We start from the raw sequence: 6257 nt of genomic DNA on the forward strand, positions 1-6257 counted from the left end.
AAGTCAAGGCTGTGGTGGCTGGGAGCAGCCACTGTACTCCAGTCTGGGTGACAGAGTGAGACTCCAACTCAAAAACAAAAAACAAAAAAAACAAATCAAGTCTTATGTGTCCGTGAGATCCACAAAATAGAACTAGATGCACAACTGTATTAAGTTCTTAAAGTGATGTAACTTATGGAAAAGACTCTTTAAGTTATATGGAGAAAATATTTGGAAACTTTGAGCTGAGAGTTTGTGTGTGGAGTGGGTAAGGTTGATTTGATCCATAAATTTTCATTTATATTATTGTACACACATGCTGGTGTTTCTGAATCTGCCAAAGTTGGTGCTAATAATAATTGAAAACATTTAATTATGCTTGTTATAAGCTAGTACTATTCTAAATGATTATATATTAACATTTATGTATGTATGTATGTATGTACGTATTTTGAGTTGGGGTCTCACTCTGTGCCCAGACTGGAGTGCAGTGGCACAATCACCCCAGGCTTGACCTCCTGGGCTCAGGTGATCCTTCTACCTCAGCCTCCTGAGTAGCTGGGATTACAGACATGTGCCACCATGCCTGGGTTAACTTTTTAATTTTTTGTAGAGATGAGGTCTCACTATGTTGTTTAGGCAGTTCTCAAACTCTTGGGCTCAAGCAATTCTCCAGCCTTGGTCTCCCAAAGTGCTGGGATTATAGGGGTGAGTCACTGCACCCAGCCAATATTGACTTATAAAGTAAATAATTATATATTGATGATATAATCTTCAACACCATTACAAGGGAAGTACTACCATTATCTTCAATTAACTGCTGTTGAAACCAAAGCACAAGGGAGTTAGACACAAGTCTAAGGTGAAGGGCTCTAACTCCAGAGCCCATGTGCTTAACCACTAGCCTATGCTGCCTCTCTAGATTATATTTTGTTTCCTTTAATTAATCAAGGGCTAGATATATGTTGTTTCCTTTCATTAATCAAGTTTTAGGATACTAAATCTCAGAAACTTAAAAAATGCTTATATATACTGTTTTTATCCCCTATATTTAACACCTAGGCCATATCTTGATAGTATCCTCACTGATTTTAGCCCTCTGTTTAAAAATGGGATTCTTCAACCATCTGAATAGTTCTGATCCCCAGAGGTGGTATTTCTTCTGTGTTGTTGGGGTCAGTGATGGAGCAAATGACTGTAAACTTATGGCAGAGTCTCTGAGTTCTTGAGCACTTGGTCTGGGTTGTGACACCAAGAAGAAGAAGGAAGGAGCATTCTCATTTTCATTATTTTCCCAGGGGTAAAATTTGTGGATCCTCAGTGAAATTCAATTATAATTTCCTTTTTTCCTTATTTGATGTATACGAAAGAAAAAGGTTTTTTTTTTTTTTTTTTGAGTTGGAGTCTCACTCTGTCACCCAGACTGGAGGGCAGTGGCATGCTCACGGCCACCCCAGCATCGACCTCTGGCAATCTTTCCACCTCAGCCTTCCAAGTAGCCGGAACTACAGGTGCACATTACCGTGCCCAGCTAATTTTTATTTATTGTAGAGACGAGGTCTTGCCAGGTTGCCCAGGTTGGTCTTGAACCCACAGGCTCAGGTAATTCACTCGCATTGGCCTCCCAAAGTGCTGGGATTACAGGCTGAGCCACCAGGCCCAGCCAAAAAAGTATTTTTTTTTTAGCAGATAGGGTCTTTCTCTGTTGCCCAGGCTGGAGTGCAGTGGTATAATCATAATTCACTGCAACCTCAAACTCCTGGGCTCAACTGATCCTCTTCTCTCAGCCTCCTGAGTAGCTGGTATTAGAGGTGCAAAGTCTTTTCTTAATCTATTTATGGATCCATTCATTAAAAAAAAAATGGCACTGCCAGCCTTAATCAAGGGTACCAAAGCCACCTTGCAAAAACTAAAAGCAGGGCTACAAGGTAAGAGAGAGATCCTGAGGCACAGAAAATCAGGGGTGAGACTAAATCTCAGGTGATTCCCAAAGTTAGCGGCTGGATATTGCTGATGCTAAGTCCAACTCCTGTTGAAGGGTCCCCTGATCTATCTTCAAAACATTTGAAGGCAGTGGTGAACTGAATCTAACTAAAGTTGCAACAAAGCTCAGATCCAGCTCAACTACAGATCACATTGACTAATTTCCTCCACAACAGTGATCTGACAAAAAGGGCATTACTCTTTTCTGTTTTTGGTCTCTACAGTTATTTTACACAAGATGTCTGGCATATTATAACAAATTATGAGACACACAAAGAACAAAAAAAAAAAATGGCCAATGTCAAGAGAGGAAACAGTACTAGAAGCAAATGAAATGATAGCTCAGATTTTAAATTCTCAGACAAGGACTTTGAAATCGCTCTGATACATATGCAAAGGTTCTAGTGGAAAAGGTGGCTAAAATGCATGAGCAGATGGGAAATTGAAGCAAAGAGGTAGAAATTATATTAAAAAAAAGAACCAAATGGAAGTGCTAGAAATGAAAAATAAAAAATAAAGAACATTTTTCAATGGGCTTAGCAGACTGAACACAGCAGAGAGAAGAATCAATATGCTTGAAGATAGGTCAGTATAAATTATTCAAACTAAAGTATAAAGAGAAAAAAGAATGAAAATATGGAACAGAGTGTCCAAGAATGGGGACAATATTAAACAGTCTAACATATGTATAATTGGAGTCCCAGATGGAGAAGGGAGAGAGAAATCAATAAAAGAAGTATTTAAAGAGATAATGGCCGAGATTTTTCTAAAATAGATGAAAGATAGAATGCACAGATTTTGGAAGCTTAGCAAATCCTAAGCAGGATAAGTACATATAAAACCACACCTAGACATATCATAGTCAAACTACTGAAAACCAAAAATAAAAATAACATTTTAAAAGTAGCCAGAGGAAAAAAACATATTACATACAGGAGAGCAATGATACAAAGAATGAATGACATCAGAAATTAAGACCAGAAGACAATGAAGGATACCTTTAAAGTATTGGAGTCTAGCCTGGGCAACATAGCAAGACCTTGTCTCAAAAAAAAAAGGAGAAAGAGAGAGAAAGGATGAAATAAAAACATTTGCAGGTAGAGAAAACCTGAGAGAATTTGCTTTAAGCAGACTTGATTATAAGAAATGCTAAAGGAAGGGCTGGATGTGGTGGCTCACGCCTGTAATCCCAGCACTTTGGGAATCTGAAGCAGGCTTGAGCCCAGAAGTTGGAGATCAGATTAGGCAACATAGCGAGACCTCTCTCTACAAGAAATCAAAAAAATTAGTGAGGTATGGTGGTACACGCCTATAGTTCCAGTTACTCAGGATGCTGAAGTGGAATAATTGCCTGAACCAGGAGGTCAAGGCTACTATGAGCTGTGATTATTGTAATCAAGCCATTGCACTCTAGCCTGGGCAACAGAGTGAGTGAGACTCCAACTCAAAAAAAAAAAAAAGAAGAAAAAAATACTAAAAGAAGGTCTAGAAACTAATGGGAAATGATGTCAGATTAAAAATTCAGATATACAGGAAGATATTAAGAATACCAGAAATGGTAAATATTTGAATAAATATAAAAGGCCTTTTTGAAAACAATCTACAAATAATTAAAGTAAATATCATGTAAAGAGAAAGTATATTTTATATACTTATATATGTATATACATGTATAATGTACTGTGGGATTTATAGAATACATATATAACAAGGACTCAAAGGGCAGGAGGCAGATATATAAAATTATACTATAATAAAGTTTATTTTGTTATTCATAAAAGAGTACATTATTTGGAGTTAGACTGTGGTAGGTTACAATGTATATTATAAGAAGTATAGTTAAAAGTCAATAGAGGAAATATATGGAATATTAAATTCACCCAAAGGAAGGCAGGAAAGGAGAAACAGATGAAACAAAGAGAAAACAAATACCAAGGTGGTAGACTTAATCATTCTGATTTGATCATTACACATTGTGTTTGTATCAAAATGTCATGTGTACCCCATAAATATGTACAATTATATATCCATAAAAATTAAAAATAAAAAAAAAGTTTTAAAAAGAGGCCAAGTGCAGTGACTCATGCCTGTAATCCCAGCAGTTTGGGAGATAGAGGCAGGCGGATCGCTTGAGCCCAGGAGTTCAAGACCAGCCTGGGTAACATAAAGACCTAGTCTCTCTTAAAAAAAAAAAAATTAGCCAGGTGTAGTGGCACGTGCCTGTAGTCCTAGCCACTTGGGAGGCTGAGACAGAAGGATCACAGGATCACATGAACCCAGGAGGTCAAGACTATGGTGAGCCATGATTGTGCCGCTGCACTCTAGCCTGGGTGACAGGGTAAGACCCTGACTCCAAAAAAAAAAAAAAAAAATAATAATAATAATAAAGAAAAGAGGGCCGGGCTCGGTGGCTCAGCCTGTAATCCCAGCACTTTGGGAGGCCGAGATGAGTGGATTGCCTGAGCTCGTGGGTTCGAGACCTGCCTGGGCAACTTGGTGAGACCTCATCTCTACAACAAATCAAAAAATTAGCTGGGCATGGTAGCGTGCCTGTAGTTCCAGCTACTTGGAAGGCTGAGGCAGAAGGATCACCGGAGCCCAGCAAGTTGAGGCTGCGGTGGCCGGGAGCAGCCACTGCACTCCAGTCTGGGTGACAGAGTGAGACTCCAACTCAAAAAAAAAAAAAAAGAAAAGAAAATTATCTATTGCTATATAACAAACCATACTAAAATGTAGTGGCTTAAAACAATAATCATTTGTGTTTGTCCATCATTCTGTAATTTGGCTGTACTTAACTGGTTGATTCCTTTCCTAATCTCATCTTTGGCCACTCATATGGTTGTATTCATCTGGAACCTAGATGGGGTGGATGATCCAAGATGGTCATGTCTGGCAGTTAGCTGTTGGCTGAGGTATTTTGATTCTCTCCCATTTAGCCCTCCAACAGGATAGCTTGGTTTCTTAAATAGTGGCAGCAGTGTTCTAAGATAATGAAAGTGAAAGCTGAACAATAAGCTCTCTTTCCTTCCCTGGGTTTCAGTTCCCATCTACAGAAATGGGGATAACATTAGTTACCTGCCTTGTAGTTTTGTTGTGTCAGTTAAATAATGTAAATTAAGGGCCTCATTCAAACTACACTGAACTCATGATAGGAGCTCAGGCTAAAGACCTTTAGGGCTTAATCTCAGAAACTATACAATGCTACTTTCACTACATTCTGTTGATCAATGCAAATAACTAAGACAGCTCAGATTTAAAGGATGATGAATTAGATGGCTGGTGTATCAAAATCACTTTAAAAAACAGAGAAGACACAGAGAGCCATGATTAGTCTAACCACAGTGCCCAATAAAGTTTATGTAGAGAATACCTTTACATCAAGAGTAAACCTCTATGCTTCCAGAGCACAGATTTTACATATTTTCTGTAGTATTCATCACAATCTGTTCCACAATTTATTTGTGTACATATTTTGTCCTCAAAGAAAGGTAACTGGCTGGGCACGGAGGCTCAGCCTATAATTCCAGCACTTTGGGAGGCTGAGGTGAGAGGATTGCCTGAGCCCAGGGGTTCACGACCAGCTCGGGCAACTTGGTGAGACTTCATCTCTACAACAAATCACAAAAACCAGCTGGGCATGGTGGCATGTGTCTGTAATTCCAGCTACTTGGAAGGCTGAGGTGGAAGGATCACCTAAGCCCAGCAGGTCGAGGCTGTGTTGGCTGTGAACATGCCACTGCACTCCAACTCAAAAAAATAAAAATAAAAGAAAGAAAGAAAGAAAGATAACTTGTTGTATCTATCCCATGAGTCTAGCAAATATGCAGGCCCCAAAAAGACACTGTAAATGCTTACTGAGTTGTATTTAATCCAACAAACTTTACATCTTCCTTATTTCCTATCTTCCTTTGCATTATCACCTTCTAGTCGCCTCTAAAGTCACAAACTGAACAATTCTCTTAAAATCTTACCATCGTCTCTGTCTCCTTACCTTCATTTTCCCTGCCTAAAATACTTTCCCTATTCCAGTGTTTCTCACTGACATTTAGCAGCCTTGGTCTCACCCACTAAATGCCAATAGAGTCTGGACCATTTTAACAGCCACAATAAGTCCTCTGGTTGAATACCACTGGAAAAGGCATCCTTTGGACCTACAGTGGGCACAATATTATTCTGCCTATCCAGTACTACCACCTGTCTTAGAAAGTGTTCCTTCCCTTGCTCGTGCTAGAAGGAAGTACTATATTCCTATAAGACTCTGCCCTTCTAGATACAGTTGAAATATCTGGCATGTC

Source organism: Carlito syrichta, unplaced genomic scaffold (genome assembly GCF_000164805.1).
Source record: "Carlito syrichta isolate Samal-C Ts95f unplaced genomic scaffold, Tarsius_syrichta-2.0.1 Scaffold311852, whole genome shotgun sequence".
Taxonomy (NCBI): domain Eukaryota; kingdom Metazoa; phylum Chordata; class Mammalia; order Primates; family Tarsiidae; genus Carlito; species Carlito syrichta.